Source organism: Neovison vison, chromosome 1, assembly GCF_020171115.1.
Source record: "Neovison vison isolate M4711 chromosome 1, ASM_NN_V1, whole genome shotgun sequence".
NCBI classification, from domain to species: Eukaryota; Metazoa; Chordata; class Mammalia; order Carnivora; family Mustelidae; genus Neogale; species Neogale vison.
The window spans coordinates 15049925-15064867 of record NC_058091.1 but is presented as its reverse complement, the minus strand read 5'-3'; positions in this window follow the sequence as shown (position 1 = coordinate 15064867).

The following is a 14943-nucleotide window of genomic DNA, read 5'->3' as shown; positions in this document are numbered from 1 at the left end:
TCATAAAACCCCCAATACCAAGAAAACCTTGTTGCTTCCATGATTTTCAGTCCTGCTCCACAGTTTACTCTGTGGCCTAATAAGGAAGAGAGTGGTAAGGGTGACAAGAAGTGAACTGTTAGAGTTATTGATGTTTTTACAGAGGAAGCCAAAACACATGCTTTTGCTGCTATTAGGAATTGATGTGCAGCTCATGGAGTATTAAAAGGTTTCAGTGGCGAGATAATGAGGCAGATGGATAACTGCGGTCAGATAAATAAATTATCTCCTCTTCAGTCAAGAGTCCCATGAAAGTGAGGCACTGAAGTACAGAAAGAACTGGCATCCAGTCTGGGTAAGGTTCTGTGGTCCCAGGCTGCTTCTTCACCAGATGCTTTAGGTACTTAGGAGTCTCAAAGACAGAAGCATTTACCACATTCAAAGAATGACAGCCAATGGTTCTTACAGCTCCTGACCTGTCAGGTTTTTCTACCTGATGCCTAGTCTTGACCACAAGGACTATAAATTACGAACGATAGTGTAATGTATATTTTTTATGTATCTAGATAGTTATTGACTATGTATTTCTTCTTGTCTATCATCTATGTGTCTATCTAGCCATCTCCCATCTCTCATATATCTACCTGTCCATTCACCTACCCACTTACCTTGAATGAATCCTCTCTTACCTATTATAAAGTTCTATGGATTCTTCTCTGATAACCATGCAGTTACTTTATCTGTGGCCACATACTCCACTCTCTCACATCTCCAGGAGGAAATTTTGGTAAAAAGATAAGGCATTCACAAACTAATGACGAAACTCCAATTAAAACGTGAGTATAAAACCAAGATTAACATCTGGGGGGGGGAAATCACCCACAAAGAAAGAAAACTTCACTCTCAACAAATAGAGAAGACAGAGCTAAAAGAACAAACAGAACCAGACTTTAGAACAGGTACCATCACATATCTTTAAACATTTCAGGGAGACATGAGTGATACCATGTCCATTAGAGAGAAAAAATAAAGAGTTTAGAAGATACAAATGTGATACAGACAAGAGGAATAACAGAATCCAAGACCAGACGAGGAGTAAGCTAGTGAGCTAGAAAATCATGTCAAAGAGTTTTCTCAGATTGCAGCTCACAGGACACTAAAGAAAAGAAGTAGGAACTGAACTTTGCCTCCCCTTCCCCATCATTTTTAGGGATGTGTATTTGGGAGGAGACAGTCTAGTCCACCAACTTGTTTCCTTCCTATCTAATTAAAAAACCTGTTCTGGTGGACACAGATTTTCCTTGAGATCAAGGAGAAAAATCATCACAGAATTATCTAGTATTGTGAGTTCCGGAAACAAGATTTGTTCTATCTCAATCTGACTACATTATTTCCAAAGATAACATACTAATTTAACAAATAGTTGTTGACTATCTTCTACATGCCAGGCATGATAGGTTTTCAGGATACAGTGATGAAAAAGACAATTTTGGCTCTTTAGGAACTCTTAGTGGACTCCAACAGGTTGGGAAAACAGTGAGAAATTGGGGCACCTGGGTGGCTCAGTCAGTTAAGTGTCTTCCTTTGGCTCAGGTCATGATTCTGGGGTCCTGGGATGGAGACCCACTTCAGGCTCCCCGACAGTGGGAGCCTGCCTCTCGCTCTGACTCTCCTCTTGTGCTCTCTCTCTCATGTAAATAAATGAATAAAATCTTAAAAAAAAAAAAGAAATTTCCATCACTTAGTGTCCTATTACTAATAACCAACATTTGTATGGAGATTTATAGGTTACAAAGTGCTTTTTAATACAAAGGCCATTTTGGTTAATTCTCACTGCAACCTAAGACGTAGGTATTAGCTTTGTGTCTTTTCATTATTCCACCATTTTACCATGAGGAAGAAGTTGGACTATATCCCCCACAGCGCAAAAATATAGATTATTAGATTATGTATAGGTTACTAAATATTACACAAAAGGTGACACAAGTGACATGAAGCAGAGACACAACTCAAATTTCAGATTCCAGATCTTGAAATCTTCCCGCCATCTTACTGCTCTGGGTCTGTGTTACCTTGGAAAGTTTTGTAACCTCTCTGATCTTCAGCTTCATGATCTAAAAACAGAGGCAAGGGATGTTGGTATAAATAATAATTTCTAATGTTTCTTCAAATCTAAAATTTTATGAGCCTACTTTGAATTGCACCTCCATTTATAGATTATGCATTTTGATAAATTACTCCGGGCTCTTAACTGTATTATTGAAATGGTGATGAGAGCCAGCTACTACTCTATGTCTCTTTTCATTGCTGTACTTTATTGCAAGATACATTTGCTATAATGATCTGCTTTCCCTACCCCAAATGGGATATTATTGAAATCACAAAACACAAAATATGGAGAGATGATTTTTTATGAGGCCATCTTTCCTCTAACAGAGGAGCCCTTAGAAGTCAGATTTTGTTTTGGCCTGATCCTGTCACACAGTCAAATGCCTGAGCCTATTTGACAGTGGGTACAGCTCAGAATGATACATCATAGAATATGCTGTCCTCGTTGAGTACCATTGTGGCTTATGTCCTTTAGGTAACATAATCTGAAATATTTTGTATTTTGTATGTCCCAGTTTTATGACTAGACTAGGGGAAAATTTTAGTATCTATTGCTTTTATACACATATAAAACGATTTTTTTTTTGCACACATAGCTAAAGAGATTGTTCAAGTCACGATACCAGTGATAGTTATATCCTGATTTTTGGCATTGGAGTTGTATATTTCTGAATTAGACAGTTGTAGGTGTGTCAAAAGTAATTGTTCCCCCAAAATACGAACCAGGCAGAGGAAATCAGAGAAGTGGGGTTGATTCTGGATCTGGCTCTGCCCCCACTCAACATGATGCCTCAGTTTCTTCCTATTACAGTAGGAAAAAGAATACTTGTTTTATTTCATGTGTCTGTTGTAAGGACACAATGAGATAATATATATAAAGTGACATGAAAACTTAAAGCTTTGTAAGTTCTTTCATCTCTAGGGGACAGAAAGGAACACATTTTTTTCCCTCTTCATTCCTCCTCCTCCTCTTCCTCTTTGTCTTCCTTCTTCCTCCTTAACTTGTGTGATGCACAGCCAAAGGCTTAAAGCTTATCTACTTTGTGCCTGACAGTTTCAGAAGTATCACAGAAACTCTTATTTAATACCACAAATAATCCGCAAGATCATGATACTACTTTTTGTTTTTGAAGAAGGAAACAGAAGCTCAAAGAGGTCAGGTCTGTTGCACAAAACTCTGAAAACTAGCACACAGCGATTGATTGATGTCCAATCAGATCTATTGGATTCCAAAGTGTGTAGTCTTTCTTGTGATTGATTTATTGATTTCCTTTGCTTAAACAAAGTGCCAGAGAATTGTGAGAGAAGGCTTGAAACGTTTGAGTTTTGGTAGAGAATTTGAGTTTTGGTAGAGAATTTGGTAGAGAATTTTCCCAAGGTGAAACCAATGATCTTAAGACCGTCTGACCAAAAAATGGATCTGGTAGACAAAACTGCTTGGTGAAAGTTTCAGACTGGAAACCCAAGAGACACAAACGATAAGACTCTGCTGTTAATTTTTGGCAGAGTTGGAAATACTTTAATTTGAAATTAGAACTTTAAGTTGGAAATACCTTAATTTGAAATGAGAACTTTAATTTGAAATGAGAGTTGGAAATACTTGGAAAAGAAATGAGAATCGGTGACCAGTTGCCCTTAAATGGAGGGGAAGCCAGAGGGCAGCAAGTTCACTTAACTCTTTATTTAAAATAAGCCTGGATAAGACACCACTTATTGAATTACAGTTCCTTGTTTAGCGGCTTTGGCTAACACAAACAAAAGGGAATACCCTGCAAAAATATCCAGTAGATCATCGGGTCACAAGCCACGGGAAGACCAGGGTAACAAGTGCTATGTGAGTACTTAGGAACGAATAACCCCTGACTGTATTTCCTTCGTTCCATCACTGATCTAGATGAAAAGCCCTGGAGAGAGGGTCTGATTAAACCAACTTGAATCATGTCCCCAGACCTTTATTTTGAGAGGAATTTTCTTGCCAAAGTCATATGTGATGGCCAGTATAGATGCATTTGGCTTGGAAGTCTAAAATCTCCTTTAGATTTTCACTGTCTATATGCAGTGGGAGAATATTTATATCATTTTTATCCAAAAGGAAATGAAGTGATCTCAGAAAGGGGGAATGGTTGCTAAGCAGGCCCCCCCTTCCCCTCAGAACTGTCTATTACAATGTATACTTCTAAAATCTTTTTCTTTTAGAATAGATTTAGTGTTCCTGTGTAACATTTATTTGGTTTTTCCCAATAATATCTCATGTTACCATAGCACATTATTACAATAAGGAAACTGCCATTGGCAAAATGCTATTAACTGAACTATAGACATTATTCTGGTTTTGCCAATTTTTACGTCTTAATTTGCTCTTATAAAGATGTCAGTCCTGTTGGATTAGGGCCTACCCTAATGACCTCATTTAAACTTAATTACCTATTTAATTACTACTATCATTTTTTAGGGGTTTTGACGTTTCTTTCTTTCTTTTTTTTTTTTTAAGACTTCATTTATTTATTTGACAGAGAGAGATCACAAGTAGGCTGAGAGGCAGGCAGAGAGAGAGAGGAGGAAGCAGGCTTCCCACCAAGGAGAGAGCCCGATGCAGGGCTTGATCCCAGGACCCTGGGATCATGACCTGAGCCGAAGGCAGAGGCTTTAACCCTCTGAGCCACCCAGGTGCCCCAACATTTATTTTTAAATTTAAATTCAATTAGCCAACATATAGCACATCATTAGTTTCAGATGTAGTAATTACCCATTTAAGGAACTTATCCCCAAAGCAACCAATATTCTGATGTACTTAATGAATTTTGGGGGGGATACAATTTAATCCATAACAGTTCCATTTTAAACTTTTAATTTGGAGGCCCCTGGGTGGCTCAGTCAGGTAAGCATCTGACCGTTGATCTTAGCTCAAGGTTTTGATCTCAGGGTTGTAGGTTCAAGCCCTGCATTGGACTCCACAACTAGGTGTGGAGCCTACTTTAAAAAACAAAGATACAAACAAAAAAACCCGCAAACTTATAATTTGGTCGTGTTAATGAACTGTCTTTCACTGCCTTAATCTTAGTTTTAAAATAATGCTTGACTGTAACTTGTGGGGTAACTCTCTTCTTATTCCTTTTCAGATATGTTAGGCTACTCTCATAGGCTTATTCCTGTAGGAGGGCTCAATTTAGAAGCTAATTTTGGAAACAAAAATACATTGATAATATTAAATTTCTGAGTCTATAACACTGTATATTTTTAGAGATTTTATATGTGTATATAAAAGATTCTTTTTTGCTTTCATAAGTGAGGTATTTTTTCAATTATATTATTTTGAAATGCAGATGAGACAATAGGAAAGCTTTTTTTCCCTATCCTTGTATTGAGATTTTGAACTGAAGTCACTTCCCTCTGGGAAGGCTGTAACAATTTGTTTCCACCAGTAGTGTTCCAGAGTGCCTCTTTCCTGCATCATCAAACCATAAATGGGATTTCAAAACTGATCACATACAGCTTTTTAAAAATTTGTAATTTTTTGATTATCAGTGGAGTTGAACTTTAAAAAATTCTGCTTATTAGCCTTTGGTATTCTGTCTTTGTAAATCTTTTGCTAGTTTTTCTGTTCACACATTTCATTTTTACAGTAGATTTCAGGGGCACCTGGGTGGCTCAGTTGGTTAAGTGTCTGACTCTCGGATTCAGTTTGGGTCACGATCTCCGGAGCTCTGAGGTGAGTTTGCTCGGGATCCTCTGTCTCCCTCTATCCCTCCCCACACTTGTTCTCTCTTTCTCTCTCTCTCAATGGATAAGTAAAATCTTCTACTAAAAAAGATTTTAAAGATCACTTTATATATTAAAAATATCAACCCACTGTCCATTATAATTAGTAGTTTGCAGCATCTCTTTCCTCGATACACATTTTTACCTCCGAGGCTCAGGATACAAAACACTTGTGAGTTGCTACTCCACTTTCCCCCTAGCTTGTGGTGTATGAACCATGAAGACCAGCAGCAGACACCAAGGGAGTCAGCAGACTCCTTTCCCTGTCAATAGCACATTCGCCATCTTTTGAAGAAAAAAAAAAAAAAAGTGTTGGTTTCTTTTTTTTTTTGAGATAGTTTTTCTGTGCTTTCTTTTAGTAAACAAAATTTATCTAAAAGCAGAAATCAATCTCCTGGGGATGCTATCAATGCCTAAATAAACAGTGTTAGCTTTGTCAAAAAAAAAAATTCGATTTATAGATCTTATTTTGGTAGGTCCTAAGGTTCTAGTCAGTCAGATAAATGATCATGCAACTTCCAATATGTTCAGAATCTGATGCCAATCTGTTTAATTAGGAATTATATTCTCTAGCTCTCAAAGAAGGTAAGTTTTAGTAATTTTTTCTATGTTATTAAATTTACCACAGATAATCTAATGTTACAGTTGCAAGGAAAAGCTGTCATCAGACCCAGGCCTTGCATATTGTGTTAAAATCACATAAAGCAAAAAGAGCATTTTTCTCTTATAAAGTGTTGCTGAGACATGAATGTGAGATATACGTGGACACAATGGTTGGTGTCTTCAAGGACTTGACACAGGGTTCCTAGATTTTCAGAGTTCATAAATTGTGACAGTCTTTCACATTAGAAGAATTTTTAGATTATCAAGGAATGAGAGCCAAAGAGCTCTTTAACTGTATTAAATAAGTCAATATCTTTTGTTTGCGTGCTTGCTTGAATTTTTTTTTTATTCAGGTAAGGTTATCAGCTGTCATTCTTAAAAATTCATATTTTTAGAGTTATGGTTGTAAATAATGTGTGGGAATTTAAAATTGTTTTGAAAATGCATAGCAAGATATAGACGAGTTTCAGATTTTAAGACCCAACTCCACCATGGAAAAAGGGAGAACTTCTGAAGATATGAACATTTAAAAATAAAACAGTCTGAGGGGTTTGAAGTGGCGGGGGGGTGGGAGGTAGGGGTACCAGGTGGTGGGTATTATAGAGGGCACAGCTTGCATGGAGCACTGGGTGTGGTGAAAAAATAATGAATAATGTTTTTCTGAAAATAAATAAATTGGAAAAAAAAAACCACTTCAAATTTCGCGAGAAAAAAAAAAATAAAACTTTTTCCATGATATGGAAAATTGAAACAGTTTGCTCTTTATTGTGAAGTTAAATATTTAGGGTGGCAATTGTATTCCATAAATGTTCACAATCTGCATAATCTTTTTTTTTTTAAGATTTTATTTATTTATTTGAGAGATGGAGATCACAAGTAGGCAGAGAAGCAGGCAGACAGAGAGGAGGAAGCAGGCAAGCTACTGAGCAGAGAGCCTGATGCGGGGCTCGATCCCAGCAACCTGGGTTCATGACCTGAGCCAAAGGCAGAGGCTTTAACCCACTGAGCCACCCAGATGCCCCTCTGAATAATCTTCTAAGCAAAATGAATTATTTTATTGGGGAAATTATTTTCAAGTTTGATTGACAGATCATATCACTACACTAACATGGTTTACTGGATAGATCTACCATGTGCATTTAAGTTTTTGTTCTTTATGAAATGTGTTGCGTGAAATTTTTCTGCATTACTGATCAACTTTTTTGTGCCAGTTTTTCAATTGCCAAGTTTAAACATGGTGTAATTTTTTTTCTTCCCAAATTTCCCTCAAATCTGAAAAGGCTCCAGGAGAATCAGCAGGAGTTTAGAGTGCATAGAATAAACCAATATGTATTCGACTTAAAAAAAAACCAAAACCAACTCACTGAAATGAAGTTGGAACCATACAAAATTTCTAGTTGTCCATGTGGAAAAAAATGGTTGAAATTGGTGTTTTTCATATCATTCAATCTAAAAATCTTTTTTTTTTGTGAGGTTATTGAAAAAAAAATTTGTGATGGCTAGAGAATTATTTACTCTTTCTCTCATAAGCTTTGTGTTTTAAAATATTTTCTCTACATTAGAGTAATAAAGGCAAATCCTAAAAAAAAAAAATTGGAAAATTTTGCAGGCTGGTTTTTTTTCCACATTTTTTTTTAAAAGATTTTATTTGTTTATTTGGCAGACAGAGATCACAAATAGGCAGAGAGGCAGGCAGAGAGAGAGGAGGAAGCAGGCCTTCGGCTGAGCAGAGAGCCTGATGCGGGGCTTGATCCCAGGAGCTAGGATCATGACCTGAGCCAAAGGCAGAGGTTTTAGCCCACTGAGCCACCCAGGTGCCCCCACATTTTTTTTTAATAGATTTATTTGTATGCTATGTTCTGTCTCCCTAAATTAGATTGTAATCATTCAAGACAGGTACCTTATTGTATTCTTCTTAGTAATTCTCCAAATCACTTAACCATAAATGTTTTGAGTACAGCAGGCACTCAGCAAATATTTGTTGATGGTCCTGATTATGGTGTGATGACATATGCTAAAGGTAGCTTAAACTTTTGTCAATAAAATTTGAGTTCAGGTTAGTTTGACCTTTTCAGTTTCTCTAAATATTCTCTTTCATGTAGATGAAATGATCCACAAAAGCTCCTCTTGACTCTGCAGTCCTTTTCCTGTATTTCTGAACTCTGAATTGAAGAAGTATTTTGTGATCCTTACATGCAAACACAGTGTTGTTGTTTTCTTCTTTTATTAAAATTGTGTCCACAAATATGCCTCATTTGATAAAAATCAGTGCTGCCTAGTACTGCACAAAGCACTATTCTAAGGACTGTTGTTCATTTTAATGAGCCCATAACATTGCTTTGTTTTCCCTTCTGTCAAAAAGTCAGATGCCAATATTAAACATATATTTGTAAATAGTATCTCCTATTTAAAAAATTTTTTTAAATAATAGTATATGTCATATAGTAAGCATCCTAGTATGTTGTGGGTACTGTTCTAGGTGCATTAAAGTTATTATTTCATTTAATCCTCATACGATTCTGAAAGGAAGGAATATTTTTCTTTCTTTATAAATAAGGAAACCCAGATTTAAAGCCTTTATGGCTAGGGGCACAGAGTTAGCAAAGCAGCCAAGTCCACATCTAAATCCAATTGTGAATACTACAGTTCAAATGTGCATAGATCAAGCTAGAAAAGGTTTGCCTGAAAATTGCCAGCTCAAGGCTTACTAAAGGGAGGCACAAGGAGGATTAACCAGGAAATACTAGGCCAGACATTGCCTAGTAAACGGGGAGACCAGAACCCCACATTTTCTCAATCCCAGTGGAAAGCCTTTCCTACACAGAATCTGCCATCAGTAGGAAACATAAAATGGTTTCCTATTTGGTTTGCGCAATGATGCAATTGTACCAGACTTTTAATCATTGAATTCCTCATGGTTAAGGAATAAATTGGTATTTGGGTTTATCTTAGGACTCTCTAAACCAGCTGTGAAAGAAGGCTCCACTCCCTAGCTGTAGGCAAGATTTGGGGGTTAGATCCTTGACTGGAGTAGTTCATCCAAACAAATGTCTTCTTGGTCACTGCTCCAACTTCACCAAAAACTTTCTATTCGAACAACAGTTTGAAGGTTTATAGTGAGTCTCAACTAAGTAGAAACAAAAAAATCCCAAACCAAACCAAACCAAACCAAACCAAAACAAAATCCAGAAAAGAATGTGCGTGATAGGGCACCTGGGTGGCTCAGTGGGTTAAGCCGCTGCCTTCGGCTCAGGTCATGATCTCGGGGTCCTGGGATCGAGTCCCGCATCAGGCTCTCTGCTCAGCAGGGAGCCTGCTTCCCTCTATCTCCCTCTCTGCCTGCCTCTCTGTCTGCTTGTGATCTCTCTCTGTCAAATAAATAAATAAAATCTTAAAAAAAAAAAGAATGTGCGTGATACATACGTTAAGTCATACTGTTTACCCCTGAAATTCATAGCAGATTATGGCTGATCATATAGCTGATTGTTAAGCCAAATTTAGGAGGCAACAGAGATAGAAGCAAAAGGAATTATTAGGCATAATTTGCCTTTAACACATTACTATTTACAGTTGCTTGTGGGAAAAACTCAGCTTTAATATGGTAAAACAGATCAGAGAATTGATAACATGTATCTATATGCAATATATCCACCTAATAATAGATATGTCTATCTGGTCATCACTTCAGCACTTTAAAGTACAGGAGTTTCAAAGAAATCGGAATGGACATCAGTACTATATACGTGCCTGGTAGATGAACTGTACATACCCATTTTATGGAAAGATGTGAAATTCCCAATAAACTCCGTACAGGACTTTATGACTTGCTGTGGCAGTTTCAGTGAACACAGAATCGTTTAGGCATGGTGAAATAGCATAATTTGTGTTTTTAAGTTCTCAATTCTGTCATCCAGACTTGACTTCTCATAATCCTCCCAATTTTGTGTCAAGTTCAGTACAATGGTTAGCCAGGTTAGTTCAATGGGTGAGCTCTGAGATCTACGCTCTGACTCCACTTCTGTTCCTATTAGAATGTGACTCTGGTCAAAGTATTTGCTGTTTCAAGCCTCGGTGTGCTCATCTGTAAAACTCATTTATGGGGTTACTGGGGGGCATTAAATGAAAAATGTATAAAATTTGTCAGAACATAATTTTGAGCAAAAAAAAAATGGGAGGGCACAGAAGAATGTATCTAGTAGAAATCTAGTTATAAAAATTTGAAAACAGGCAGAAGCAAACAATATTTTGTTTGGAAGTACAAAATCTATGGAAATATATCATAAAGGAAAAAAGGGAAGGATAAGCAAAATTTTGGGTAGTGGTTACCTGGCCAGAGAGAAGAAAGAATACTAATATGGGGAACAAAAATTAGGCTTTACAGATTTTGAAATGTTCCATTTCTTTAGTTGAGGGGATTCAACTAATCGAGTATTTTGGGTGTTCATTTTTTAAAGAACAGAGACATATGTCACGTGGGATCTTTTGTATGTATATTTCACTCAATAAATATTTATGAAGACAACCGAGAGGGCTAGCACACACACACACACACACACACACACACACACACAGGTAAGCCCCGTACTCTGTTTTATATTTCTAGTGGTTTGTAGGACAGTGGTTTTAAATCTTGGTTATCCATTAGATACTCCTGAGGAACTTTAGCCCACATACTGATGTTGGGGTTCCATTCCCAAACAATCTGATTTAATTGACTTGTGATTGGGACCAGGCATCAACATTTTGGATGAAAGGTTCCCAGGTGATTCTAATGTGAAGTTAACATTAACCAATACTGGAATTACTTTATAAGAATTAGGGTAATAGGCACAAATTAAACTAGTTTAATATTAGAGATTTTAGAAAAGCACCCGTGTAGCTATCATGGAAAAAACCGTGACTTTGTTGGACTTCCTTACAAAGATTTTGCAGCTTAGTGTTTCTTTTATTTTGAAGTGTGTATTCAGGGAATTAGGGCGGCAAGTGGAGACTAGCTGTATGAGACCATGCCTTGCAACAGGGTCTAGATGAAAGGTAAGCGCTGGCTCAAGTCAAGCCGGGTCCCCAAAGTGTGTCACCCCAACATGCGTCTCCTGGTGTGGGGTTATGTCCAAGGGGAGGAAGCAGTGGTTTTTCTTGTTAGCACAAAGCTTCCAAAGGTGCGTGCTTACTTAGGTCCCCTTGGCATTGGCTTCATTTTGGTGCTTAAGACCGCTACTGAATGTCACGATATATTCTCTGAAACACAAATAAATATTCAAAATAGTTACAGGCACAGCCCGCATCGTACAGGTACCAACGAAACAGGGATGTGGCCAGTGGCACAGAAGCTGGATCTGGGGTGTCTCCCCCACCATCACTCATTTACCCCTGTGGCAGGTGCGAACCCTTAGGCTCCTGGGTGGAGTTAGATGGGAGGGACCATGGCAGCCGGGGAGGCACGAAAGAGCACTCTGGGGCCTTGAGTTAGTGGCCCTTCGACAACTGGTGTGGCTATTTATTTTGAGATTTTAACCCCCCGCATGGACTTTCTGGCGCATACAGGGTAGTTATTAGCTCCGCCGGCCTCTCATCACGGAGCTCTGAGTTGTATACCCTTTCTCTCCGCGCTTGTCTATCCACTAGCGTACAGTGGATGGACCCCAGCACCGCTGGCCTTCCAGTTTGGGGACATAATAGTCACAGTTCACACTCTGAGATGTTCATGTGTTCATGTGTTCCGTTTCATGGTTCCGTTTCATCCTCACCCCACCTTTGGGATAAGCATTATTGTACACCAGTAACCTGTCCCCAATCAGCAGTCGGTAAGTGAAAGAAGCAGACTTCAAACCTGGGCCTGGGGGAGCCTTGGGTTGAGTCTGGAGCGGACGCCATGTTGCTCAGGGGCGCCGCTGCCAGTTCTGCCCGGCTGCCCCTCCCTCACGTCCGCATCAGCGAATCCCTGCGTCATGACGTCACGACGCGCAATGCGGAGAAGGCGAAGAAGGCGGCAGGTGAGTGAGCGCCGGCAGCGGGCAGGGCCCCACGGGGAGGCGTGCGGGAGGGTCTGCCTTCTGTCCCGTGGAGCCGCGCTTGGCCCCAGGGTACAGGAAGTAGAAATCAGTAACAACTGCCCCACTTCTCAGTTTCTGTCCAAAATTCGCTGTGAACTGAATTCCACCCTTGAAACGAGTAATATACTACGTGTTAACGAAATTGAATTTTAAAAAGAAGTCTTTAGCAAAGGAGCACCTGGGTGGTGGAGTCGGTGGAGCGTCAGACTCGGTTTCAGCTCAGGTCACGATCTCAGGGTCGTGAGATCCAACCCCGCATCAGGCTACATGCTTCGTGCAGAGGCTGCTTAAGACTCTCTTTCTCTACCCCCGTCCACAGTGTTCCCCACACCCCACCCTTTCTCTCTCTCAAAATAAAGTAAAAAGTCTTCAGCATGTATTTAGAAAACAAAGACATTGGTTAATTAAAAAAAATATGTGCAGTGTTCCATGCTTCTCTGGAAAATTCTTGTAAAACTTTCGTGCAGCTAGTAAATGAAGTCATTGTTTACTCGATGTAATGGAAAGCGTGCCTCAAGTATGAGTCAGGAAACCCTCGTGTTCGGAATGGTTCAGTCTCCAGTTCACGGCCACTAGCCAAGTCGCTTCAACTACCTGAGCCTCGTGATTCTCACTCATTAAACACAGCGATTGGGCTACTCTACTGGTAAGGGGACTTGACCGTATGCTCTTAGACACATTTTCTCACGTGTTGGAGCTTTGGTTTCGTTTTTGGGATTATTCAATGACATTGCAACAAAAAGCGTTTTATACAGTGTCTGGGAGGCATGGGGTGAAACCTGTGTCTCTACTACAGGAAGGAGTTGGTTTAGAAATTAATTGATTAATTAAGGGCCTGTGGATTGTTACATGGATTGGGTATTCCAAAATCTCATTTATATTTATCCACTCATCACTTTTATTTCAAGACCTTTTCTTCTGCTGTGACTGAGAGTTCTGGGCAATCATCTGTGTCAGCCCTTGGCTCAGGACATTTGGTAAGAGCGAGGCTAGTACACATGCCGACTCTGATCCCTCCAAAGGGTTGGTGCTTTTAGTTTCCAATTCTTTCACATTAACTGCCCATCATGACTGAAACATTCATGCAGTTTCTTTGGGTTATTAATTGTGGCCGGGAAAATCGTGTTTGTTCTACTTCTTTGTTCAATTCCATTCATTTCCTGTTAGAGCTTTCTCTGTGTCCCTAGACCTGTGTGATGTGCTAACAGTGGCCTGAAACAGCGCAGTCTTATATTCAAGGACATGACAATCTTGGGGGAACAAGAAGCCTCACACATGAAACAATTAGGGAAGAAGAACAGATGACGGGAGAACAACACATAACGGAAGTTTGGATTGTGTGTGCTTCACGACTCTGGTCTGAAACAAATCACCAGTTCCTCCAGATTGTGAAGAAATAAGACTCTGAGACAATAGGCAACCTAAGAGTGAAATGGATTAAAAGAGAACTTGGAGCATGTAAGTTTTCATCCAAGCCCTGTTGTTGGGCGTAGGCTTCCCTTTGTGGTGGCTGTGTTGTTACTCTCTGCCGCAGACACCGTTTTTCAGGGCTGTCCTTTGTCTGAAGGATCCCGGTTGTGTTTCTGTTGTTTCCCCACCGCCCTCTGGTTTAGATTTTTTGATGCCATCCCAGTTGTATCACACTCTTGATAGGTGAGTAAAGGTAAGCATAATTTGAAAGAAGATTAAGGAAGGGATTAAAATGGTGATTTGGAGCTGAGGAAATATAGATTCTGTGGAGAAAATCATATTTATTTTAGATTGTAGGCCAGGCCGGAAACTCAAATTACCACCAGATGAAGTGAACACTGCTTTTATGGATTACTGGGAGAAGGTCAACCTTCTGTACGAGCAAATAAACAAGGACACCGTTACCATATTTTCAAGTAGATTAATTTAGAGAAATCAAGTAATACTGATCTTATCATGGTTTCTTATTGATCTATTAAACCTAGTAGCTTATTGGAAAACTATTACCAAGAGGGAACTATTTCAAATGTAGCAGGTTATAAGGACAAAGCTTTAGATAACATGAGAAGGTAATTTTTCTTTAGGCAGAAAAATACCAGGCAAATACAGATTTATCTTTGACAGCATGACCTGCCCAGATCCTTGCTCTCCAGTCCATCTGATAAAGGTCAATGCCTGAACACCCAAACAAGTTCATACACACAGCACCTGCCTGACAAAAACAGTAAAATCGTTTTTCCTGACCCAAATTGCCCTATTTTCTTAAAGTTTGGAAAACAATACGTTGAATTTCTCTATGCTGTATGCAAATTTTTATTTTCCTTTTTAACATTAGAGACCACTCAGTGTTGTTCTGAGCATCAGTGATGATGAATGTGATGTGTCTGGTTTTCTTCTGCCTTCAACTCTTTCTTTTAAACTCCTGTCACAGAACTTTCTCATTTCTAAATTAATTGAGAAGAGAAAGGAA